This window comes from Heptranchias perlo, chromosome 2, assembly GCF_035084215.1.
Source record: "Heptranchias perlo isolate sHepPer1 chromosome 2, sHepPer1.hap1, whole genome shotgun sequence".
Classification (NCBI taxonomy): domain Eukaryota; kingdom Metazoa; phylum Chordata; class Chondrichthyes; order Hexanchiformes; family Hexanchidae; genus Heptranchias; species Heptranchias perlo.
Window position 1 is genome coordinate 147329528 of NC_090326.1, and position 27356 is coordinate 147356883.

General features: G+C 47.4%; 1 protein-coding gene and 1 pseudogene across 2 annotated transcripts in view; one reads left to right on the top strand and one right to left on the bottom strand.

Annotated features, from left to right (window-relative positions):
• The window catches only part of LOC137300238 (processed variable antigen-like), a 30469-nt pseudogene extending 13718 nt beyond the window's left edge, over positions 1 to 16751 (bottom strand).
• Positions 1 to 27356, top strand: part of ptprn2 (protein tyrosine phosphatase receptor type N2) — a 924398-nt gene that overhangs the window by 209915 nt on the left and 687127 nt on the right. The gene's annotated exons all lie outside the window — the stretch shown is intronic.

A 27356-nucleotide genomic window follows, 5' to 3' on the forward strand; every position in this document is an offset into this window, starting at 1 on the left:
ATTTAACCTCATTACTTTATGCAAATCAGGATCCTAGTACGTCAGTAGGACCCCCCGATCGCATTTTAACTGCGGTCTGAGTGAGGGAGCCGCCACGGATTTCCCATCGGGCCAAAGCAGGTCGGCAGCTGGTGGGAAGGACCAAGAGGCCCTCCAGGTGAGTGAATTAATTTCCTTTGTGGGGCCAAGTGGAGCAGGCGTGCTGCTCCAGGCCCCACAAGGAAAGTTGTGGCCTCCCCTGCCCTGGACCCCCACTTCCCTCCCTCGAGACTCTTCTGAAACCCTCTCCCGGCAAGCTGGCGGGTGGCTAAGGGCTGCCTGACCTTTACCTGCTGGAAGCTGCCATTCTGGGCGGAAACTGGATCGGCAACATTTAAATGAGGCCCAGGAGTTAAAATACCCTTGGTCTGAATGCATTTCGCTCATGCCCTTCGTCCTACCCGCCTGAAACCTGCTCCGGGTTAAAATCGACCCCTATATTTCGAGAGGGAATGGGGAGAAATGAAACAATTACAATATTTCACAGGTTTGAGATTAAGTAATATGCACACTCAATAGTTCTTTTTCTTGAATAATTCCTGGCCCGAGAATATACTCTACGCCACCTTGTGGTGAATGAAGCTGGTTTACTGTACCGGACTGTAATGGAGAACTGAAGCTGTCTGGTTTTCCGGTCCTCTTGCTGAACTGCCAAATTGTAGACACTTCAATTAAAGGGGCAATGAGCAATGCCGTGGGAGCTCTGCGAGTGTTTCAATAATAATTTTAAAAATATATATTATTACGAAATTTGAGAACTTTCACTGGAAATTAACTTGGAGTCTGCTTCAGAAAACTCCCCGATTCAGTGACACCGTCCCTTTAAGCTGGACAGACCGGAATTTTCTGAAGTTAACACAATAAAATGTTTGTCTGCAGTTCCACAGAAGAAAGGCTGCTACACAGACCTTTGGACCTTTATCAGTATTCATTACAAAGCTGTTTAGATGCTAATTCCTTGCTCTGGACTCAAGTATCTGCAATAAATTGAATGTCAAACTGGTACTAACATATTATCAGTGCTGCAGATTAGAATGCACTTGGAATGAGAATGGAAATCTTATTGATTTGTAGTAATTGTTAAGCAAGCCAGATTTAACAGATGGAGTTTTAAAAATTGCTTTGTGATATGCTCTTACTATAACTCTCTCTAATAACCTATAATGACTGATGTGGTCTTTTGATTAATAGAGAAACCATATAAAACATTGTCTGTGTCACATCCCTTCCTGTGCATAGAACAACAGATGTCTAAGAGTGCGTTGCAAAATTGTCAATGATCTGAGGGATTCTGGGGAAATCGGTGGCTGTTAGGCTGAAGTATGCAAATGCATCTGAGCCCAGACGTTTCATCTCTGCTAGCAGCACACTCAAGGTATCTGTGGGATTTTTTTTCAGTGAAATATTTGCTTATCAAGACGATAGATATTAATAGTGGAAAATCTGGTTGCAATAGCAGCATTCTACAGCTTCTTCAGTGAAATAAACATCCCAGGGTCCTTGATGGAGGAGATAAAGGGACTGGGGTGGAAAAACCCAATACCGAATTGTAATAAAACAATTAGAGGAGATGGTTAAGGAGATAAGTTCAGAGAAGGCTTCGGAAGGTGGAAAGAGAGGTTGCAAGGTGGACGGATTCCAAGAGTGCAGGGACAAGACAATACCAGTGTCAGAATTAAAAGCTCCCAGATCAGGTAAAGCACAGACAGCCCAAGAGTTAAGTTACTCTAGTCTGCCTCAAACTGTGCGTCAGTCCCAACCTCGGAATAGCATCGCAACTGAGCCAGTGCGACACTTCCATCTCCCACACCTGTCATCCCCGCGACCTCCTTGAGTGAGATTGCAAATTAGTGCCAAACTAGAAAGCAGTTTTGTGCTGTGGCTCCACATATATCAGGAAGTGGATTGAGACTGCACAAATCCACCTCACGTAGGATTCTTCGAGTCATCAGAGGAGAGTTTCATCCTACAAGTTTGGGCTGATCCCAAAGGTGAAAGAACACCATACCAATCCGCTGAGCCACCCTTCCCTCTCCTGCATCAGTTTTCTTAATTCTTTTAAGGAAGGATTTATTTTTGTTGTACTTTTTTTTTGGGGGGGGGGAAAGAGAGAAAGAGTGTTATAAGAGCTCAGGGTCATTTTCGTAACAGTGACATAGCCTGGAGCGAATGGCATCATTGTGTCACCTATTTACAGACACGGTTGGAATTTTTTGCTAATCAGCTTGCAGTGTTCACGCTGTCCCACATAAAATTGCCTCAGATTTGTCTGTGTGGCTGCACTTTTGCCATGTAGCTGCTAGGACATGATTTGTGGGCCACATTTCACAAGCATCACTGAAATCTCCTGGAGGAATGCTGAAGTCAGTAGATTGTTCAAGATTGGCGTAAGATTTAAAAAAAAATAAAGACTGGTAATTTCCAGAGGTGGGTTTTAGGCAGGACTGTGTGGGGTGCAGTGGCTTTCCAATGCATATTGATATGTGTTGCAGTTAGCAATGTTCAGAGTTGTGCCAGGTAAGATTGAGCTGACGTGCTAGTGTGGTGAGCTGAAGTCTCGTCCCAGGAATCCCCATATGATCCCTAAGGAGACGGTGGAAACAGTTAGTATTGATTCATTCAAATGCAAATTAGATAGATTTCTTTTGGAAAATCACATTTTGGCATACAATATATGAGCAATTTGAGTCACAGCATGTGGTAAGCGTAACATGCTTGGGAGGAACAGGTGACCTTGGAACAATGGTTCCCAAAGCTCTCCACTTCTGAGGTTTTCCTTGCATCATGCCTATAGCAGGCTAATTGATAGAGATTGATTGCTATGATTAAACATCTCCATTATCGTTGTATCAGGATGATAGAAGGCAAACTAGATAGACCTTGGTCTTTTCTCGTCTAGCAATTCCTATATGATTTTTTTTTATTCGTTCATGGGATGTGGGCGTCGCTGGCAAGGCCAGCATTTATTGCCCATCCCTAATTGCCCTTGAGAAGGTGGTGGTGAGCCGCCTTCTTGAACCGCTGCAGTCTGTGCGGTAAAGGTTCTCCCTCATTTATTGATCTCAGGTGGATCATCAGGGAAACGTCCAGTGCCTTGAAACTTGGTTCTCTCAATATTAGCTTAATGTGTTCATCTGAAGTTCCTTTGTCCATTACTTTAACAGAGCCGTCAACCTGTTTACAATCAACATATTTAAGACCAAGACCCGCAGGCCTTTGATAGCTGCGGAAATGCCAGAATCCACCCGCTGGCAGGTTCAGAGGGGGGTTGTATCATTTGAATGAACTGGGCTGATGCCCGCACCAGGATGAGCACATCTCAGGCACCCACCGTGGCGCAGAGGGGGCTGCCAAGTCCAGGATTTGCAGCTCACCCAACAAAAAGATGTCTGAAGTGCCTCCTCAACCTCTTCTGTAAGGAGGCTGAAAATAAATCAAAATTGCGTGAAAAGATATCAAAACCAGGAGTATAAGCCATGATCCAGGCCTGGAGGCCCAAGTAGGCCCCATTTCTGCCAGTCAGCAGGCCGGTAAGCCTGCTTCCACTTGCTGTACCGGCCTGCTGACGCTCAGCCAGGCCAGGGATGTGTAAGCTCCAGGCCTGGGAGTACCTTTTTTTTTTATTCGTTCATGGGATGTGGGCGTCACTGGCAAGGTCAGCATTTATTGCCCATCCCTAATTGCCCTTGAGAAGGTGGTGGTGAGCAGCCTTCTTGAACCGCTGCAGTCCGTGTGGTGAAGGTTCTCCCACAGTGCTGTTAGGTAGGGAGTTCCAGTATTTTGACCCAGCAACGATGATGGAACGGCGATATATTTCCAAGTCGGGATGGTGTGTGACTTGGAGGGGAACGTGCAGGTGGTGGTGTTCCCATGTGCCTGCTGCCCTTGTCCTTCTAAGTGGTTGATGTGCGGGTTTGGGAGGTGCTGTCGAAGAAGGCTTGGCGAGTTGCTGCAGTGCATCCTGTGGATGGTACACACTGCAGCCACTGTATGCCGGTGGTGAAGGGAGTGAATGTTTAGGGTGGTGGATGGAGTGCCAATCAAGCGGGCTGCTTTGTCCTGGATGGTGTCAAGCTTCTTGAGTGTTGTTGGAGCTGCACTCATCCAGGCAAGGGGAGTGTATTCCATCACACTCCTGACTTGTGCCTTGTAGATAATGGAAAGGCTTTGGGGAGTCAAGAGGTGAGTCACTCGCCGCAGAATACCCAGCCTCTGACCTGCTCCTGGAGCCACAGTATTTATGTGGCTGGTCCAGTTAAGTTTCTGGTCAACGATGACCCCCAGGATGTTGATGGTGGGGGATTCAGCGATGGTAATGCCGTTGAATGTCAAGGGGAGGTGGTTAGACACTCTCTTGTTGGAGATGGTCATTGCCTGGCACTCGTCTGGCACGAATTTTACTTGCCACTTATCAGCCCAAGCCTGGATGTTGTCCAGGTCTTGCTGCATGTGGGCACGGACTGCTTCATTATCTGAGGGGTTGCAAATGGAACTGAATGCTGCAATCATCAGCGAACATCCCCATTTCTGACCTTACGATGGAGGGAAGGTCATTAATGAAGCAGCTGAAGATGGTTGGGCCTAGGACACTGCCCTCATGAACTCCTGCAGCAACCTGCTCCTATCCATGTCCCCACTTAACATCGCTGGCCTTGATTAGGCCCCCGCCTCCAATGAGGCCCAAGAGGAACTCCTGGAGAAGACTGGGACCTGGTGTTTCTGGGTCCCAGCCTAATTTGTGGCCCTTCTGGTGGAGTTATGGTGGGAGTGGGACTTTTGGCCCCACTAGTTGTCTGTATGATAATAATTAAATATCTGAATTTCCAAGCACAATAGGAAAGGAAAACATTGCAAATGAGACAGCCACGTAGTGTGTGATGCAGTGCCAAGCATCACCCTCATGGCTGGAGAATGGTACTTGGCATGGCATGATGTGGCACAACCCAAGAGGAGAACTGGCAAATGAAGCAAATCAAATATAATGGACACGGTCAGGTCTACATGACCCATATTAAGTTTAAGTCAATTGCCAACCAGGGTGCACTGCCTACATTCTGAGCTGATTATTTTTCTGTCACTTTCCAAATCTGTATTGTAGAGATGGTGTGTGTATTTATTAAAGGATTTTCATGAAAGCGCTGCTAAAAATGTCAAGAAAATGTATAAGATTTGAGTTTCCTCAGAGCTATGGCAGGGTAGAGTTTTCCAATGTATCTTAAGAAGAATTATAGCCCTGTGGGGGCTACACTTTTGCTATTGCAACTTGAAGTGGCTTTGATTTATGGTGGCAGATTTACTTAACTTGTTTCCTTCCAGAGATAAACCAGTACAAATGCTATAAAAAAAGAAAATGGAGCAGTGTCGCACATGAATCTGTCCTTATAAATGGTAATTTTATGATGATATTTATTTCCTTTAACATTGCCTTTGTGATACTTCCTCTGTCCCTTACGGCAACAACTTGCATTTATATAGCGCCTTTAACATAGAAAAATATCCCAAGGTGATTCACAGAAGCTTAATCAAACAAAAATGGCCATCGAGCCAAAGAAGGCGATATTGGGAGAGGTGAACAAAAGCTTGGTCGAAGAGGTAGGTTTTAAGGAGGGTCTGAAAGGCGGAGAGGGAGGTGGAGAGGCAGAGGGTTTTAGGGAGGGAAATCTAGAGCGTAGGACCTAGATGGCTGAAGGAACAGCCAACAATGGTGGGGCAAAGATAGGGGGGAAATGCACAAGAGGCCAGAGTCATGAGGAACAGAGAGTTCTGGGGGAATTGTAGGTCTAGAGGAGGTTACAGAGATAGGGAGAGGTGAGGCCGTGAAGGGATTTAAACTCAAGGATGAGAATATTAAATTGGAAGCGTTGGGGGGACTGGGAGCCAGCGTAGGTCAGCAAGAACAGGGGTGATTGGTGAGCGGGATAGGATACAGGCAGCAGAGTTTTGGAGGAGCTGAGGTTTGTGGAGGGTGGAGGGAGTGCAGCCAGGAGAGCATTGAAATAGTCGAGGCTGGAGGTGACAAAGACATGAATTGAGGTTTTAGCAGCAGATGAGCCGTGGCACGGATGGAGGTGGGGAAAATGTTAGAGAGGTGGAAGTGATGGAGAGGATACAGGGTCAGAAACAGTATCACTCTCGCCTCTTGAGTCAGAACGTTGTGGGTTCAAGTCCCACTCCAGGAACTTGGGGCAGGCCGGCATTGAAAATTGCAACAATTTCAGACCCGCCCCCCCAACCCGCCTCCAATCCGCCCATTTCCAGTTTTCACTGGGGCAGGATAAGGGGTGGGCAACCAACCCACTCCCAGCAGGCAGGTTGGTCACTGAAACCTTACAAGGAGGCTGTAGGCCTCCGTTTTTGGAGGTTTTTGCAATTTCAACCGCCGGGGGCCGGGATTCCTGGGCCTTCTCCTTCACGCCACGGGAAAGGAGGCGAGAAGGCCCGAAACTGCAGTGAAGTGCCTTTCTGGCACAGCTTGTGGGCCCGTGGAGCAGGAGTGCTTCCCCCAGGCCCAACAAGCCTACCTGCAGCGACCTACCCCCCCCCCCCCCCCCCCAACAACGATCGTGGGCCCCACCCCTGATCTCCGCCCCCTCCCCCCCCAATGATCGCGGACCCCCACGTGACCCTCGATTTTCCCCCCCCATGATCACAGACTCCCATGATGACCCCCAATCCCTCCCCCCATGACTGTCTCCCCCCATGACCCCATGTCCATCGGTGCCTCCATGCCCATCGGCGCCCACCCATGCCCTCCATGCCGTGCCCACCCATGCCCCCCCCATCCATACAATCAAAGACTTACCTGAAGACTTACCTTTCCATGTCCTCTCCCTGGCTGCTCTCCCATCCGACTGAGACCAGCCTGTCAATCAGGCCGACCAGTTGGATGGCAAACCGACAGAAAAAAGATAAAAGACGTCCTTACGTCAAAATCGTAAGGACGTCTGGGGAACCCGTACTTTTGGGTTTCCCGTCTGCAATTCGACCCCCCCCCCCACCGCCCCCTTCCCAGCTCGGGGTCAAAATCATGCCCTTGATCACATAATGTAGGCTGACATCTCGGTACAATACTGAGGGAGTGCTGCAACTTTCGGAGGCGCTGTCTTTCGGATGAGACGTTAAACCGAGGCCCCGTCTGCCCACTCAGGTGGACGTAAAAGATCCCATGGTAATATTTTAACTAGGCAGGGGCTTCTCCCCGTGTCCTGGCCAATATTTATCCCTCAAGCAACATCACTAACAAACAGATTACCTGGTCATGCATCTTATTGCTATTTGCGGAACCCTTCTGTGCACAAAATTGGCTGCCGAGTTTCCCTACATTACAACAGTAACTGCACTTTAAAAGTACTTAATTGGCTGTAAAGCGCTTTGGAACGTCCTGAGATTGTGAAATGCGCCATATAAATTAAAGTTCTTTATTCTGAGAGTGTGATTTGTGTGCAGTAGTGTGGTGCGTTATAAATAGATGGGGATGTGTGTGTGATGGAGGAATACACAATAGAAAGTTGTTGAATACAGAATTTTTTTCCCGTGATTAGGGGAGGGAGCTGGCCATCTTATGTCACACAGGTGACTTGTAAAAGTGGATTGTTACTGTGTTTTAAAGAAAAGCTATCTTCACTGTATACAGACCACTGGCAAAAAAAAGAGACTTTTTTCTTGAAATGGGGATAGCTGCAGGTGCAAAACTAACAGTAGCTCTCAACATTTGTATATCATGAAAGGTACAGTATGGTCTCAATGAGAAACTGACCACTTGTGATGTGTCTGATGAGCTGAATACATTGCATTGTTGAACCCCAGGTCATGATAATCAAATGCTCATCATCCTTGCAACGTCTAACAAAGGGTCCCTTAAAGAAGAATGCTTGGACATGCCCTATTCCTTATCGTCGTCACCAGAGTGACCAGAAAATGGTTAATTTCTGAAAGGCAAGCAACTGAATCGTTGTAGATAGATATAGACAAAATTCGACAGTGGTTAGGTAAATGGTGTGTTATGTGCAACACTGAGCAACCCAAGTCAATAACTCTATCAAAAAAGATTCACTGTGATGTTGCCCAGCCACCAGTTTTCCATAAGGGTTGTTAACTCCCATCTAAGTACTTTTAAAGTGTAGTCACTGTTGTAATGTAGGGAAACACAGTTGTGGACATTTAGTTCTTTGGCTTGGTAATCACATCTGATCTGCGCTGAACGAAACAAGTTGTGAAAATGACTGGGCAAACTGGTAATAGACTGAGAACCTTCAATAAACCTTGCTCCTATTTATCAACTATGGGAGCATCTGCATTCTGTAAAACCTCTGTGTACCCAGGGATATAATATTGCAGCCATATTCCAAAGGCTCCAGGGAAAAAGCCCATTTGTTACTCCTGGAGTCGGTACAGACCAAAGCGTTGCAGGCCAGTTAACTTGTGGTGGCTATCAGATGTTGCTGGCGGGTCAGTGCTCCACAGTATTATGACTAAAGAGGTAACAAAGAGGTTCTATTCCTTAGGCTGAACCTCCATCACAATGCCAGCAACACAAAAGAGCTTCAAAAAAAGACTTCCTCAACATGCCCAAGTAAACGATCAAAAACAACGGGGAAAGACAAAGAAGAAAATTCTCCGAATGGAGGAAGGAATAGAAAGTTAAGCAGAAAAAAAGAATAGTTCAAAGTTAGAACATTAAACTAACAGTGTGTTTATCAGATCACGTGCCTATGTTCTATCTCAGCCACCACTTCTGAAACCCTCTTTCATGATTTTTCCAATGCTCTCTTTGTCAACCTTAGTGGTCCTTATTCTATTCTGCACAAAGTACTACAAACCTATCAATCAGCTCTGCCATCCTCCATTTCCCCCACAGTATTGACTTCAAAACCCCTGTCCTCATGTTGAAATCCTTCCATGGCCTTGCTGCATCCTCCCTATAGCAATCTCTCCCATCCCTACATGCCAGCATGCTCCCTCCGCTCTTCTGACTGGATATCCTCCATCCAATCCACCACTAATGCCAGCAACCATGCTCCCTAAACCCCTTCCTTTTCTACCTCTCTGCCCTCACTAAAAAGCCTTTTCAAGGTTTATTTCTTTGACTGTGCTTTTGGTCACTTCTCCAACTTTTCCCTTACTTCCTGCTCCTGTTCCCGCTGCTCCCCCTGTACCCGCTGCTCCCCCTGTACCCGCTGCTCCCCCTGTACCCGCTGCTCCCGCTGTTCTCGCTGCTCCCCCTGTACCCGCTGCTCCCCCTGTACCCGCTGCTCCCCCTGTACCCGCTGCTCCCGCTGTTCTCGCTGCTCCCCCTGTACCCGCTGCTCCCTCGTACCTGCTGCTCCTCCTGTTCTCGCTGCTCCCCCTGTACCCGCTGCTCCCGCTGTTCTCGCTGCTCCCCCTGTACCCGCTGCTCCCCCGTACCTGCTGCTCCCCCTGTACCCGCTGCTCCTCCTGTTCTCGCTGCTCCCCCTGTTCTCGCTGCTCCCCCTACACCCGCTGCCCCTCTGTTCTCGCTGCCCCCCCTGTTCTCGCTGCTCCCCCTGTTCCCGCTGCTCCCCCGTACCTGCTGCTCCCCCGTACCTGCTGCTCCCCCTGTTCTCGCTGCTCCCCTTACACCCGCTGCCCCTCTGTTCTCGCTGCCCCCCCTGTTCTCGCTGCACCCCCTGTACCCGCTGCTCCCCCGTACCTGCTGCTCCCCCGTACCTGCTGCTCCCCCTGTTCTCGCTGCCCCCCCTGTTCTCGCTGCTCCCCCTGTTCTCGCTGCTCCCCCTGTTCTCGCTGCTCCCCCTGTTCCCGCTGCTCCCCCTGTACCCGCTGCTCCCCCTGTTCTCGCTGCTCCCCCTGTTCTCGCTGCCCCCCCAGTTCTCGCTGCTCCTCCTGTTCTCGCTGCTCCCCCTGTACCTGCTGCTCCCCCTGTTCCCACTGCTCCCCCTGTTCTCGCTGCTCCCCCTGTTCTCGCTGCCCCCCCTGTTCTCGCTGCTCCCCCTCTTCTCGCTGCTCCCCCTGTTCTCGCTGCTCCTCCTGTTCTCGCTGCTCCCCCTGTTCTCGCTGCTCCTCCTGTTCTCGCTGCTCCCCCTGTACCCGCTGCTCCTCCTGTTCTCGCTGCTCCCCCTGTTCTCGCTGCCCCCCCAGTTCTCGCTGCTCCTCCTGTTCTCGCTGCTCCCCCTGTACCTGCTGCTCCCCCTGTTCCCACTGCTCCCCCTGTTCTCGCTGCTCCCCCTGTTCTCGCTGCCCCCCCTGTTCTCGCTGCTCCCCCTCTTCTCGCTGCTCCCCCTGTTCTCGCTGCTCCTCCTGTTCTCGCTGCTCCCCCTGTTCTCGCTGCTCCTCCTGTTCTCGCTGCTCCCCCTGTACCCGCTGCTCCTCCTGTTCTCGCTGCTCCCCCTGTACCCGCTGCTCCTCCTGTTCTCGCTGCTCCCCCTGTACCCGCTGCTCCTCCTGTTCTCGCTGCTCCCCCTACACCCGCTGCTCCCCCTGTTCTCGCTGCTCCTCCTGTTCTCGCTGCTCCCCCTGTTCTCGCTGCTCCTCCTGTTCTCGCTGCTCCCCCTGTACCCACTGCTCCCCCTGTTCTCGCTGCTCCCCCTGTTCTCGCTGCCTCCCCTGTTCTCGCTGCCCCCCCTGTTCTCGCTGCTCCCCCTGTACCTGCTGCCCCCCCTGTTCTCGCTGCTCCCCCTGTTCCCGCTGCTCCCCCTGTTCTCGCTGCTCCCCCTGTTCTCGCTGCTCCCCCTACACCCGCTGCTCCCCCTGTACCTGCTGCTCCCCCTGTACCCGCTGCTCCCCCTGTTCTCGCTTCTCTCCCTACACCCGCTGCTCCCCCTGTTCTCGCTGCTCCCCCTGTTCCCACTGCCCCCCCTGTTCTCGCTGCTCCCCCATGTTCTCGCTGCTCCCCCTGTTCTCGCTGCTCCTCCTCTACCCGCTGCTCCCCCTGTTCTCGCTGCCCCCCCTGTTCTCGCTGCTCCCCCTGTTCTCGCTGCTACTCCTGTACCCGCTGCCCCTCCAGTACCTGCTGCTTCTCCAGTTCTTGCTCCTGCTGTATCTGCTGCTTCTCCAGTTCTTGCTCCTGCTGTATCTGCTGCTTCTTCAGTGCATGCTGCCCATTCTGTGCCCGCTGCCCATTCTGTGCCCATTGCTCTTTCAGTTCCCGCTGCTGCTCCTTCTGTATCTGCTGCTCCTTCTGTATCTGCTGCTCCTTCTGTAAAGCACCTTGGGACAGTTTGCTATGTGAAGGGCGTTGTGCAAATAATAAATTGTTGTAGCTGCCATCAGAAGATTTTTATTGTTTATACATAATGTTTCCATATTTCGAGTTTATTTTTAATTAGATTTGTCTCTGAAAGATTTATCCAAAGGCTCTTACCATCTGTCATTTCTGCCCCAGCCTTTTTCTGCTCCCAGCATCTGCCTCACCACTGCAACTCTCTGTCCCCTCCTGACATCTCCTCTCTCGCGCTCTCTCTCTCTCTCTTTCTCCTCCCAGTTTCCCAGACACATTGGATTTTTCCTGGAGCGCTGTTGTTCATATTTCCTCTCCCTTAACATTCTTGCCCCAATTGCATCTACTTATTATGAGCGCAGCTCTGTGGAATCCACAGGGGGAGCAGTGAGGACTCCAATATCTTCAAGTTCAAGGTCAAAATTGAATAGTTTGCATCTAAAAAAACTTTGAACGGGTTTAACAATAAATCTCATCGAAAGAATTTTTTTTTAAAAATCTTTTTTGGGCAAATTTTCAAGTTATTAGTGTGAGGGATATCAATGCTGGGAAATTTAAATTTTTTTTATTGCGTTTTGCGCCAGCTGTCAGCATCAAGCAGCCACAGTAAAACACTGTTTGCCTTAACACTGCTCCTTACTGTCGAAGCCTCTGAAGAATCATAGAATCTTACAGCACAGTAGGAGGCCATTCAGCCCACCATGCCTGTGCTGGCTCTTTGAAAGAGTTGTCCAATTTAGTCCCACTCCCCAGCTTTTTCCCCATATCCCTGCAAATTAGTCCTCTTTAAGTATTTATCCAGTTGCCTTTATAAAGTTCCTATGGAATCTGCTTCCACTACCCGTTCAGGTAGTGCGTTCCAGATCTTAACAACCCTGAGTGTAAAAATTTCTCCTCATTTCCCTTTCAGTTCTTCTGCTAATTATTTTAAATCTATGACCTCTGGTTACCGACCCACTTGCCAACGGAAACAGTTTGTCCCTACTTGCTCTATCAAAACTCCTCGTGATTTTGAACACCTCTGTTAGGTCTCCCCTCAACTTTCTCTGCTTGAAGGAGAACAATCTCAGCTTCTCCAATCTCTCCACATAACTGAAATCCTTCATCCCTGGTATTATCCTGGTAAACCTCCTCTGTACTCTCTCCAAGGCCTTGTTGTTCTTTGTGACAGTTACCACACTAGCCAACCCTATGGTTTCTCAGACAGGGGTCGGTGCACTGTGGAGCAGGTTTGTGCTGTGTGACTGCAGTCGCACAGGGGTGAGTTGAAACTGTCCAGTCCCATTGCTCGCAGGCTCTTTGCAGCCAATAGAGAAAGGAGACTTCCATCCCGGCAGTCTGGATTCAGTCAGACCCCGTAGGTGAAGGGGCAGGAGAGTAAAAATTGCTCAGGTCGCTATGCCTAGTGACATTAAAAATTTCCTCTGTTCCGTACTTGTAACTATCTTGAGTTTAAAATTTTACTAGAAGTAACGGACAAAGAAAATACTCACAGACCCATTTATAAAGTTGGACACAGCATCCGGAAGGATTCTTATCTCAGTGTTATTACCCACTTTTCCCTCAGTTTTCTTTTAAAATTGGGGACTAGAATTTCTGTTGCTCAGAAAATCTTTAGGGAAAATTAGGATCCACCAGTAAGTAATGATATAAGGTAAAATAGTCATTACAGCTGACTGACATGATACGAGGAACGTAACTATTGTCGGGCATAATTAGCGGCTGAATGTTTAACTCCTCTGCTGCTGTTTTAGGACAGGTGCTAACCCATTTATTTTTGATGGGTAACACCTCTGCTAAAATAGAGGACAGGGAATGTCGAGCTTTCGGTGGCTATTGTCATCAACAGTAACTTTTAGGTCACACGGTTTGAATTTACATTCCAGCATAAATTAATGTATTTTGAGCCATTCGAGAGTTCATGCTGGAGCCACTCAGTACTTTTAAAACTGGGTGCTTTACATTTTGTTGGCGTATTTTAAGTTGCTGTTGTGCAGTGTGGGCTATACAGGCATAAATATTTTTGAACTACTCGCGTGTTTCTAATTTTGTATGTAGTTCAGACTGATGGACTGGCAGACACTTGCTATAAAATGTGCAAAGTAGCTGGTGCTCTGATGCATGCTTCTGCCTGTTATACTTTGAGGAAAACTGTTTAGAGAGAAACCAAACTATCAAAAAGGACAACAGGTGGTTTCTCAACCTGTCACCTTGTTCCAGACACAAAGTTCACTTGCAGAGGTGTGTCAGTAATGGAGTTTCCAACACAAAGCTGCCCAGCTCGCCACAAATCAGCCTTGGCATGTGAAAAATACATCAGTCAGCTGGAAGAAGGACCAACGTAGGACCTTCTACACCTTTTGCAAGGTTATTAAACCGTGTACATTTTCTGCTGGGTTATATTGCCTTCTGTAAATCTCATATTGGGACTGCAAGAATTTGTGTCCATCATGCTTCCTTCGGGAACTGTGTGAATGCTGTGCTATAGTGACAGGGAGACAAATAACCTGAGTGCCAAGTACATTTTGTGGTAAATTTTACAATTTAATATGAAGCTTTGTACCAGCAGCACTAAATTGTGAAATGTACCCATTTGTTAACATACAATAGATGAACGATTACTGCCAGCGATTGTGGCCGGATGATTAACTCATTGTTACGACATTCCTCAGTCCACTATTTTAACAGAGGTTTTAACCAGTTTATTTTGAATGAATAATGCCTCTGCTACAACAGCAGAGAGAGGAATGTCATAGGAGTGCAATAAGTGTTCTACTAATATCGCCAATAATAATTTCTAGCGTAATATTTACGATTCCCAGTTTGTGTTAGAGATTGCATGTTATCATATTAGTGCATTATAAAGCAGAGTTAGAGAAATATGCAATATCACTCAATATTACTTAATTCACAGTATTTTTGGAATACCTGAGACAGTTGATTGTGATATTTTCTCCTGGTGGTGCAGTTCATCTTCATGATGAAGGGATTGAATAATGTCGAAGCAGTCAGGTTATTTAACTTGGGATTGAGAGCACAGAAGTAGAGGACGTGAGTATAAAATTAATAAGTCTCAAGGAAGATTTGAGATTAGAAGAATTTTTATCCCCACAAAGTTCTGAATATGTGGAGCAGACTCTTAGCTGGAGCAGTTAATGCAGTCAATTAAATGCTATGAAAAAGCGCTAGATGAATCAGGATTGAAGGTTTTAAGGATAAGTACAAATAGAGATAATTGAAAGCTGTGCGAAGCATGACGGGTCTTGAACTCTGGGGACCATGAAACTGTCAAGCCAAGGAAGACAACCTATTGGAGATGAATAATGTAGGATGTTGGGTTATGTAGGTATTTTAGAGTTTTGCTTGACTTTACATGAATGGAGGGGTTGGATATGCAAGGAACGTCCGGTACATCTTTTCCTTAGAGATGAAATGGGTGGAATAGTCATTGGTGGAACATGTTGTGTGTGATGTGTGGAAGAAGTGGGCTTCATGGACTAAATGTGCTTTTATCACTTGGTTTCTTAAGTTTTATTTGGAGCCAACCTATTTGTACGTCATGCTGCATGAATTTCTCACAACATGAAATCTAGGAATAGTTTAATAGATAGTTATCCAGAGGGTGGATCTGACTGAATAACACACAAGTGTTACAATGTCTAATCCATCCATTGAACGAATACATGTCACTATTATATTTTTGAGTTTACCCAGATTGTTCTCTCATGCTCAATGCCAAGGACCACTCCCGTAAGCGGACCGACACTCCCGTAAGCGAACCCACACTCCTGTAAGCGAACCCACACTCCCTATGAATTGAAATACGACTTACGTGTAGTATATCGCAAATGGTAATACTGCCTAGGGGGCAAACAGAGGCCTTTGTTATGATATTTTGTCTGCTGATTATGACATGAGCCTTCTCATAAAAGAGAAGACTGAGAGATGACCTGAGGTCTTCAAAATGATAAAGGAGTTCGATAGGGTAGATGTAGAGAAGATGTTTCCACTTGTCGGGGAGTCCAAAACTAGGGATCAGAAATATAATATCATCAGTAATAAATCCAATAAGGAATTCAGGAGAAACTTCTTTACCCAGAGAGTGGTGAGAATGTGGAACTCGCTACTACCAGGAGTAGTTGAGGGGAACAGCATAAATGCATTTAAGGGGAAGCTAGATAAACACGTGAGGGAGAAAGGAATAGAAGGATATGTTGATATGGTTAGATGAAGTAAGGTGGGAGGAGGCTCGTGTGGAACATGAACACCAGGACAGACTAGTTGTGCCGAATAGTCTGTTTGGTGCTGTAAAATTCTATGTAGGTTCACCAGACTGATTCCTGGGATGGCAGAACTGTCGTATGAGGAGAGATTGGGTCGACTCGGCCTGTATTCACTCGAGTTTAGAAGAATGAGAGGAGATATATAAAATTCTGACAGGGCTAGACAGACTGGATGCAGGAAGGATGTTTCCCCTGGCTGTGGGATCCAGAACGAGGGGTCACAGCCTCAGGATACGGGGTAGGACATTTAGGACTGAGATGAGGAGAAATTTCTTCACTCAGAGGGTGGTGAACCTGTGGAATTCTCTACCACAGAAGGCTGTGGAGGCCAAGTCACTGAATATATTTAAGGAGCTAGATAGATTCCTAGACACAAAACGCATCAAGGGTCATGGGGAGAGAGCGGGAATATGGTATTGAGATAGAGGATCAGCCATGATCATATTGAATGGCGGAGTAGGCTCGAAGGGCCAAATGGCCTACTCCTGCTCCTATTTTCTATGTTTCTATGTTTCTACGTGTAACAGATTATCAGCAACAATATACAATACAGAGGCTTGCACTATTTTTACAGAACTTTTAATTCCGACTGCTGCCTTTAGTATAAAAATGAGACACGTACTTCACCAACTTTACTGACAACACTAAACCTGGATCAATATCCATACTGTAATTCCTGTACGTTCACAATAGCCCATAGAGCTCCACAAGGACTAGCTCCATATGAGATGCAGTGCTGTGGCAGCAGAAAGACTGACCAGCTGGGAGCACATTGCCTGGGATGATGTTCTTGTGAGATATTAAAAAAAACATAGTGAGCCAGGTTTATCAAATTAATATGATGGTTTCCCAAGTGTAAAAGTCCAATCTATTTTCATGTATTATGGAATACTTGACCTTGACCTGATTGATTTCAGGACAAACCATGCAGTCTGTATTAAGTGGTTACTATACTGCACAGGTATAATGCCACTTCATGTACCAGATTTGGGCGGGAAAGTGGAGTTGAGATAAAAGATCGGCCGAGATCTTATTGAATGGCGGAGCAGGCTCGAGGGGCCGTATAGCCCACTCCTGCTCCTATTTCTTATGTTCTGACTGGTGAGCTGCATTGGGACACTCGATGGACACTCGATTGACACCCGCAGCTCGCCGGCTTCATTCAAATAAGGCTCGGGCCTCAGGCCGCCACGGACCGTCGCGCCAGACAATCGCTTTTCCGACTTGCCGCCCATTTAGGGCGTGAGTCCAATTTCTCACCCCAAAGGTTTGAAACCTCGCAGAACCCCTATTCATGACAGTCATATCCAATGGATCCTTGTGCTCTCTCCTGTTCGTACCACAGCAACCAGACAGAGAGAAATATAAAACATGCTGCTTTTTTTTTTACCTCAGTCTAGTTCCAAAAATAAGAATACAAACGTGGTGTCCTGTCGATCAGGTGACAGGAAGTAACTACACAAATTCACAGAAGACGTGATATCTACTCAAAACAGCAAAAAAAAACTGTTCGGCCCTTTCCCTGGTTTAACTGGAGGGACTGTTTTAAATATTTGCCTCGTGTTCCCTGGGTCATTGGTAGTTAGCTGCTAAGGAAATGTTGTTTAGGTGCACGATTTTCATTAGTGTCAGAATGAAAGGAAGACAGCTAATAGAGTTTATACAGGCAGCAGGTTCAGTTGTGCCAATATATGGAATGGCAGTGGTTTCCACAAATATCATATCTAATGGCTGGAACAAAATAGCCACCTATAAGGCGATGTGACTGAGTGGCTCCTGATGAGGAGGGAGTGTCTGGGTTTACAGAACTGCAGCGAGTAGCAGTTGTGTCATGCGTCTCCACACTGTGCATTGTAGTCAATATCATTCATTCATTCCCTCTTGAGGGCTCAATGGGGTCTGTCTTGACTTTTGGGTGACCAACCTGCGGAGCGCTGGTCGGCCGCCTATTCTGGCGGCGAAGAGGCACTCGCCATTCTCAGGTCCCGGCCTTATTTCAATCTGGCAGGCGAGTGGTGGGGAGCCAAACGGGTGTCCCAGTGCAGCTTGCTGGACTGAGGCCTCAAATTCGTCCGGGGCAGCTTCCAGCAAGGTAAGTTGGGGGTGAATCGTGGCAGAGGATGTTGTAAAATTCAGGTGGTGAGGCCTACTGTCATCTCACCGCCCCCAACTGCGATTTCCCTCCCCCAGTCCCTGTCGGGACCACTTCTGGCTGTCGCTTGCCCACCCACCACCATGCAAATATCAGTAGGGAGCAGGGCCCGGGTCCCTGGTGGATCTTTCTCCCGTCCTCCCCATTTATCGCCACTTCTGGGACCGCCATGTGAAAGGTGGCATTAGTCCCATGGAAGCAGTGGTAAAGGCCTAAGTTATCCTGATGGATGGTGAGGGACCTGCAGCCTTATAGCTCCCTCCAGTCAGCCCTAAACACTTACCTGTTGAAGGCCTTGGTCTCGGCTTAGGCCTTCAGCAGGAACCTTTGAAGCCTTTTTGCCCCGTTAGGGTTGCTCGATGCCTCGTCTGGTGCTGCAATAGCGTTTCCCCTGCAGCACTGCCGGAGTTTCCTCGATTACACCAGTGGCTCTTTTTTTTATTCATTCTGGTGTTAAGGGCATTATTGCTCATCCCAGTTGCCCTTGAGAAGGTGGTGGTGAGCCGCCTTCTTGAACCGCTGCAATCGGTGTGGCGAAGGTTCTCCCACAGTGCTGTTAGGTAGGGACTTCCAGGATTTTGACCCAGCGACGTTGACGGAATGACGATATATTTCCAAGTCGGGATGGTGTGTGACCTGGAGGTGGTGTTGTTCCCATGCACCTGCTGCCCTTGTCCTTCTAGGTGGTAGAGGTCGCGGGTTTGGGAGGTGCTGTCGAGAGAAGCCTTGGCTAGTTGCTGCAGTGCATCCTGTAGATGATACACACTGCAGCCACGGTGCGCCGGTGGTGGAAGGAGCGGATGCGTAAGGTGGTGGATGGGCTTCCGATCAAGCGGACTGCTTGATGGTGGGAATCCTGCTGAGAGCCTGCCATGCATAGGTAACGATCCCCAACACAGGAAAATGGTTAGGGGGTTGGGGCAGATACAAGGGGGCATATAGAAGTCCTGCCCCACTGCAATTCCGCACATAAGAACATACGAAATTTAAGGGCAGGTAAAAGACCGGCTGGTCCATCAAGCCTGCGCCACACACCATGATGGCTGGAGCATCATGACTGGACACTCCCCTGCCTGGGAGCCCAAAAAACAGAGAAAAAGCCCAGGTACAATAAGGGGAAAAAATACACTGGAAAATTCCTCTCCAACCCTCTCAGGCGATCGAAACCAGTCCAGGAGATCACACGGAAGTCCAGGAGATCACACGTTGACAAGCTGCATTCTCATCTTCAACTATGAATAAAGCAAAGCATGAATTGTTCTTGTATGCAAGTAGCTCCCTGAACAAGTAGCGCAGTTAGACTTACAGGGATCTGATCGGCCATTTTAAAGAAAAATATGATTTTCTTTTGAAAGGGAACTTTTAAGGAGTGTGAATTCAGTCAGTTAAGAACTGAGGTGAACCTCAGCTGTATCTGTTCTAGAGAAGATCATAAATAGCAGTAAGTGGATTAAAGGGCAAAATCCAATTGCGGTTTTTAGCTGACTTCATAAACTGAAAGAGCCAGACTTTAGTGGTTCATGATCCTCATGAACTCCTGAGATTGAATTACTGGCTCAAATCCACTTTAGTAACTGCTGTTGTTCATAATGTAGTGCAGGCTGTAAATTTTGCTCCGAAGGTTTTTCTTACCATTGCACCTGCCTGTTACCTTTGATACAGAAGTTTACTGATGCTTCTAATTTGGTGCCTTTTAGGCATGAAGAGTGTTGTTAGTATTATGAGGTTAAGTCTGAAGTGTAACAGGAAATACCACCGTTTCGTGCCTGTAGGGAATAAATGATACCCGGGAACGTGTTAAGCGCAGTATGACGCACAGTCTGTAGCTTGTTTCAAGGTAGTGACATATTGAAGTACAAGTGGTTTATCAATGTTACCTCAAACTCAAGATGTGTTAGTGCTGAGGAAAGCTCTTCAGAGTGCATTACTCTTCATAGTACAGAGAATACACTGACTTTGTACCATTTCACCACTTTTTTTGCTGGAGGGGGTATCATGGTGGAAACTGACAGCTGTTCACCTCCCAGTTGTACATCAAGTGACTAGGTCAGGAGTGATATTGATCTCTCTGTAACCGTCACTGGCAATAAGTGAAATTTGACACTTGAAACTTGATTTATCTTTATTGATATTGATTTTGTCAATTCAGTCGTTTCTAACACACTTAAAGCTAGAACTCAACGGCTGGCTCTGACAGACAAAGCCAGGAAATCCTATGGATAGACGGTCCTGGGTAACAGTGAAGGGCAGAGCTGAAAGATCCCATGTATCGATACCGCCAAGAGATCCCCATGGACAGATAGAACCAGAAGACAAAGAAGGACAGAACAAGGGACTTCACGGAGAAAGTTGCAGCGGGGAAGTCCCTCTCAAAGGGTGCATTTGGGGATACCATAACACCGTGGAATGGAGAGACACAGGTTTGAAACTTCGTTTTACTAAATTCTTGATCTCAGTCACATCCTTTCAGAAGATGGAAAGCGGAGGCCAGATACCTCCCAATGGAGAAGAGGGAAAAATGTTTGCAGAGTCTCCAGTGGGCCACTCATATGTCTCCTAGTGGTTTGGGCCAGGAATGGGATTGTTATTGACATGAAAGCAGAACTTCTGTGCTGTCTCGTTTCAGGCATGTGCAGTCTGGGGCTGAGAGAAAAAAAAGGGGAAAAGAAATTTGATGCACAGGTTCATAGGGGATTACGTAGTCTCAAAAAAGGAACGGAAAGCCAACAAATGTACAGAGCTGTTAAGACTGAAATTACTGAAGGAACCTATGGATGGATAGATAGAAGTGAAAATAGAGACAGCTGGAGCTAAAAGATCCAATAATAGAGCTTGGAAAGATAGGGCAGCAAAATCACAAGAGCAGACAGTGCAGGGAGATTCCATGGAGTGATAGAGGCAAGGGAATTAAGAAGACAGACCTGTGGAGATATTGAACAGAAGAACATTTGGAGAGATAGCACTGGGTGATTGACCAGAAAAGCCAACATAGAGAAGCACTTGCAAGAACATATGCAGAGATGGAACTGGGACATTGAGTCTGGAAACCTCATGGAGAGAGAATGCTGGGATGAGATAGAGCCAGGAATAGACATGGTGAGGTAGAGAAGGAAGAATCTGTAGGATCATGTGGAGAGAGAGACAGAGATCTCATTGCAGAATGAAGTTGGGAGACGGAGAGGGCGTAGGTATTGATTTAGTGGGAGAAGGAGGAACAACAGCTGCCCCAATGTTAATGATGGCGGAAGCAATGCATCCCCGATCTAAATGACATCTTTTGTCTCGGATCAGTAATTCAGAGGATATGTTGTTTTAAAGCAATAGATATATTATGCACTGTAATATACAATATTATTCTCCTACTTAGGTGCAGCTGTGTTTGATCTGCCCCTTTTAAGACCATGTAGTCTAAGGCTATACAAAGGGAAAGCATGAGATGAATTTCTTCATTCAGAGTGGTGAGAATGTAGAACTCGCTACCAAATGGAGTAATTGAGGCAATTAGCATAGATGCATTTAAGGGGAAGCTAGATAAGTACATGAGGAAGAAAGGGATAGAAGGATATGTTGATAGGGTGAGATTGCAGGCAAATTACAGAAAGATGCAAGAAATATAGAGTGGTGATAATGGGGGACTTCAATTATCCCAATATAGACTGGGATAGTAACAGTGTAAACGACAAAGAGGGGGAGGAATTTCTGAAATGTATACAAGAGAACTTTATAGATCAGTGTGTTTCCAGCCCAACGAGGAAGGAAGCAGTGCTGGATCTAATTCTGGGGAATGAAGTGTGGCAAGTGGAGCATATTTCAGTGGGAGAGCATTTGGTGATCAGTGATCATAATGTCATCAGGTTTAGAATTGTTATGGAAAAGGACAAGGAACAATCAAGCGTAAAAATACTTAACTGGAGGAGGGCTAATTTCAGTGAGTTAAAAAGGAATCTTGCCCAGGTGGATTGGAATCAAAAATTCGTAGTCAAAACAGTAATTGAACAATGGGAGGCCTTCAAGGAGGAGATGGTTTGGGTACAGAGTAGACCCATTCCCTTGAGGGGAAGAGGAAGGGCATCCAGAGCTAGAGCTTCCTGGATGATTAACAATAGAGATTAAAATGAAACAGAAAAAGGAGGCATATGACAAATGTAAGGTTCGTAACACAGTAGAGAACCAAGCTAAATGCAGCAAGTATAGAGGAGATCTAAAAAAGGGTATAAGAGGGGCAAAGAGAGAGTATGAAAATAGATTGGCGGCTAACATAAAAGGAAATCCAAAGTCTTTTATAAACGTATAAATAGTAAAAGGGTAGTCAAAGGATGGGTGGGGTCAATTAGGGACAAAAATGGAGATCTTCTTGTGGAGGCAGAGGGCATGGCTAAGGTACTAAATAAATACTTTGCTTCTGTCTTCACTAAAGAAGAGGATGCTGCCAATGCAGCAGTAAAGGAGGAGGTAGTAGCGGCATTGGAAAGGATAAAAATAGGTAAAGAGGAGGTACTTAAAAAATTGGCAGTACTCAAAGTAGAAAAGTCACTCAGTCCAGATGGGATGCATCCTAGGTTACTGAAGGAAGTAAGGGTAGAAATTGCAGAGGCTCAGGCCACAATCTTCCAATCCTCCTTAGATATGGGGATGGTACTGGAGGATTGCAAATGTTACACCCCTGTTCAAAAAAGGGCAATTACAGGCCAGTCAGCCTATCGTTGATGGTGTGGAAACTTTTAGAGACAATAATCTGGGACAAATTAATTGGCACTTGGAAAAGTACGAGTTAATAAATGAAAGTCAGCATGGATTTGTTAAAGGAAAATTTTGTTTGACTAACTTGATTGAGTTCTTTGATGAAGTAACGGAGAGGGTTGATGAGGGTATTGCGGTTGATGTTGGGTACATGGACTTTCAAAAGGCACTTGATAAAGTACCACATAATAGACTTGTAAGCAACATTACACGCCGTGGGATGAAAGGGACAGCGGCAATGTGGATACAAAATTGGCTAAGGGACAGATAGAAGAGAGTATTGGTGAATGGTTGTTTTTCAGACTGGAGGGAAGTATACAGTGGTGTTCCCAGGGGTCGGTATTAGGACCACTATTCTTTTTGATATAGATTAATGACCTGGACTTGGGTATACAGGGTCTAATTTCAAAGTCTGCAGATGACAGGAAACTCAGAAATGTAGTAAACAATGCAGAGGATAATGACAGACTGGTGAAATTGGCCGACACAAGGCAGATGAAATTTAACGCAGAGAAGACAAATGTAGGTTCCTTACAGTCAGAAACGGGAGAATTTATAATGGGGAACAAGGAAATGGCAGAGCAATTAAATAAATACTTTGGTTCTGTCTTCATGGAAGAGGACACAAATAACTTCCCAGAAATGCTAGGGAACCAAGGGACTAGTGAGAAGGAGGAATTAAAGGAAATTAGTATTAGTAAAAAAATAGTGCTGGAGAAATTAATGGGACTGAAAGCTGATAAATCCCCAGGACCTGATAATCTGCATCCCTGAGTACTAAAAGAGGTAGCCATGGAAATAGTGGATGCATTAGTTGTCATCTTCCAAAATTCTATAGATTATGGAACAGTTCCTGCAGATTGGAGGGTGGCAAATGTAACGCCACTATTTAAAAAAGGAGGGAGAGAGAAAACAGGGAACAACAAACCAGTTAGCCTAACATCAGTAGTAGAGAAAATGCTAGAGTCCATTATAAAGGATGTGATAACAGGACACTTAAAAAATATCAATGGGATTAGACAAAGTCAACATGGATTTATGAAAGGGAAATCATGTTTGACAAACCTACTGGAGTTTTTTGAGGATGTAACTGGTAGAATAGATAAGGAAGAACCAGTGGATGTGGCTTATTTGGATTTTCAGAAGGCCTTCGATAAATTCACACACAAGAGGTTAGTGTGCAAAATTAAAGCACATGGGATTGGTGTAATATACTGGCATGGATTGAAAATTGGTTAACAGACAGGAAACAGAGAGTAGGAATAAATGTGTTTTGTTTGAGGTGGCAGGCAGTGACTAGTGGGGTACCACTAGGATCAGTACTTGGGCCCCAGCTATTCAAAATATGGGCAGCATTTTAGCACCCGCCAGCGGGTGCGTTCCTGGCGGGGGGAACCCGAAAATCGGGAAATCCCGGAGCGGGACCGGAGCCCGCCTCGAACCCGCGCACTTCCGGGTTCCCCACTGACGCGCCGGTGTGCGCCCGCAGCCCCCGCTGGTGGGAATCCCGCAGGCAATTAAAGCCAGCGGGGTTCCACTTGACGCTATTTATTTTGCTTGTTCAGATCATTAACTTACCTGATTAAGGGATTATGTGCGGAGGGGTGGGATTTTAGAGCAAACTGGGACTGTTTCCCACACTGGGGGAAACACTCCCAGTTCAAATGGACCTGTTGCAGATGTCAGCCTGTGGCAGCTGCAAAGGTCCATTTGACAGGTGGTGGGGGGAGACCCTCACTCATTGCAGGAGGCCACTCTGTCACTTGGGACAAAGTTTGGCCTCCACCACCCTCCTCCTGACAATCGAAGTCACCAACTTGCACACTTACCCCGGGGTCCAGAGACATGTACCTACCTTGCGGACCCCCTCAGATGTACATCTTCCGGATGGGGGCCGCCGTAGCTGCAGTCATGGCCTCCTCGGAGGGCGAACAGCATCACCAGCCTCGCCATCCACGCCGTCCACCTCTGACACGTGGAGCTCCACAACAGAGTGCTGTGACACATCCACCTGTACAGCAGGAGGGAGGGCTGCCGCAGAGAGAGATGCGTCGCAGAGGGCACTACCCTCGCCACAGGGTTCACAGACTGAGGCTCAGCTTCCTGGACCTCTCTGAGCAGCAGTGCACACGGAGGCTCAGAGTCACTCGACATGTAGTCGTGGACATCTGCAGCCTCCTTCATGCCGAGCTGCTCCTGGCTGGCCCGAACACCATCTTCTTACCTGTCGCTGTCAAAGTCACCACTGCCCTCAACAACTTCTCCTCCGCATCCTTCCAGGGTGCAACCGGGGACATCGCCGACGTCTCTCAGTCGTCTGCGCAAAAGAGCCCTGCAAATACACCTACACCCACTCTGCAGTGACACAATGGGTGGCATCAGTTGTGGGTCTTCATAGTGATCCTCAGGAGAGGGCATTATTGCACAATCCAGACAAGATTCGCGAAGACATGGCAGTAGTGGTGCCAATATAATATGTAATGTGAGCTGGTCAGAAATTAAATATAAGTAACAATCATGACAAACCCTCGAACACCCTTGTGCATCCCCTTCATGCTCACGACATGTTTGCCTTACGCTGCCTACTGCACATATGTGATGCATGCCCTGTGGCTGCAGCACAGGTAGTGGCAGGTTGAGTGAGGCTGGCCATGAAAGAGATGCACGAGAGGGTGAGTATGAGATAGAGCCATGAGATTGTATGAGGATTGGGTTGAGTGGTAGTGGCGGGATGAGTACTGGCGAGGTGAGTAATTGCAGGTAAGATGAGGATGAGGTTTGAGTGGGTATGAGGGGTGATGTGACAGAGTAGTTTTGGCAGTGCTGAAGGAGATGTGGGGTGGGGGCGGTGATGTGGCAGACGGAGTGTAGGGGAAAGAGTAAGTAGTGACTTTGGCTAACCTACTGAGGTCATTGGAGCGCCTCCTGCACTGTATGCAAGTGGGCGATATGTTGGTGGTGCAGGTGACCTCCTCTGCCACCTCGAGCCAGGCCTTCCTGGTGGCAGAGGCAGGCCGCTTCCTCCCGCGCGCTGGGGGGAAGATCTCTGTCCTCCCCATCCTCCTCACCCCATGTATTGATACCTGGAGTGAGGCATCATTAGACTGGGAGCAGCCTTCCCCCTGGGCTGCTCCATGCTGTAATTTTTTCTGTTTGTTGCAGCATCTATCACTGGATGACTGCCCCTTTAAATAGAGCTCCTCCAGTGACAGATCTTACTGCGCATGCGCAGCCCGCCCGACGCGCAGATCAGCAGTGGGGAACCCGGAGGAGAAGGTAAGTGGATCCAATTATGCTACGATCGCGCGGGTGGCTGACTCATTTCGCCGGGCGCGTTACCCACGCGCCCGATAGCCCCCCCGCCGAGAACCCGCAGCCCTGCTAACATCGGGCCCTATATATCAATGATTTGGATGAGGGAACCAAATGTAATATTTCCAAGATTGCTGACGACACAAAACTAGGTGGGATTGTGAGTTGTGAGGAGGATGCAAAGAGGCTTCAAGTCGATTTAGACAAGTTGAACGAGTGGGCAAATACATGGCAGATGCAGTATAATGTGGATAAATGTGAAGTTATCCACTTTGGAAGGAAAAACAGAAAGGCAGAGTATTATTTAAATGGTGATAGATTGGGGAATGTTGATGTACAAAGGGACCTGAGTGTCCTTGTACACCAGTCACTGAAAGCAAACATGCAGGTGCAGCGAGCAGTTAGGAAGGCAAATGGTATGTTGGCCTTCATTGCAAGAGGATTTGAGTACAGGAGCAAGGATGTCTTACTGCAGTTATACAGGGCCTTGGTGAGACCACACCTGGAGTATTGTGTACAGTTTTGGTCTCCTTACCGAAGAAAGGATATACTTGCCATTGAGGGAGTGCAGCGAAGCTTCACCAGACTGATCTCTGGGATGGCAGGACTGTGGTATGAGGAGAGATTGGGTTGACTAGGCCTGTATTCACTCGAGTTTAGATGAATGAGAGGGGATCTCATTGAAACGTATAAAATTCTGACAGGGCTAGACAGATTGGATGCAGGAAGGATGTTTCCCCTGGCTGGGGGGTCCAGAACGTGGGATCACATTCTCAGGATACAGGGTAGGACATTTAGGACTCAGATGAGGAGAATTTCTTCACTCAGAGGGTGGTGAAACTGTGGAATTCTCTACCACAGAAGGCTGTGGAGGCCAAGTCACTGAATATATTTAAGAAGGAGTTAGATAGATTTCTCGACACAAAAGGCATCAAGTGGTATGGGGAGAGAACGGGAATATGGTATTGAGATAGAGGATCAGCCATGATCATATTGAATGGCGGAGCAGGCTTGAAGGGCCAAATGGCCTACTCCTGCTTTTTTTTTATTCGTTCACGGGATGTGGGCATCGCTGGCGAGGCCAGCATTTATTGTCCATCCCTAATTGCCCTCGAGAAGGTGGTGGTGAGCCGCCTTCTTGAACCGCTGCAGTCCGTGTGGTGACGGTTCTCCCACAGTGCTGTTAGGTAGGGAGTTCCAGGATTTTGACCCAGCGACAATGAAGGAACGGCGATATATTTCCAAGTTGGGATGGTGTGTGACTTGGAGGGGAACGTGCAGGTGGTGTTGTTCCCATGTGCCTACTGCTTTTGTCCTTCTAGGTGGTAGAGGTCGCGGGTTTGGGAGGTGCTGTCGAAGAAGCCTTGGCGAGTTGCTGCAGTGCATCCTGTGGATGGTACACACTGCAGCCACAGTGCGCCGTTGGTGAAGGGAGTGAATGTTTAGGGTGGTGGATGGGGTGCCAATCAAGCTGGCTGCTTTATCTTGGATGGTGTCGAGCTTCTTGAGTGTTGTTGGAGCTGCACTCATCCAGGCAAGTGGAGAGTATTCCATCACACTCCTGACTTGTGCCTTGTAGATGGTGGAAAGGCTTTGGGGAGTCAGGAGGTGAGTCACTCGCCGCAGAATACCCAGC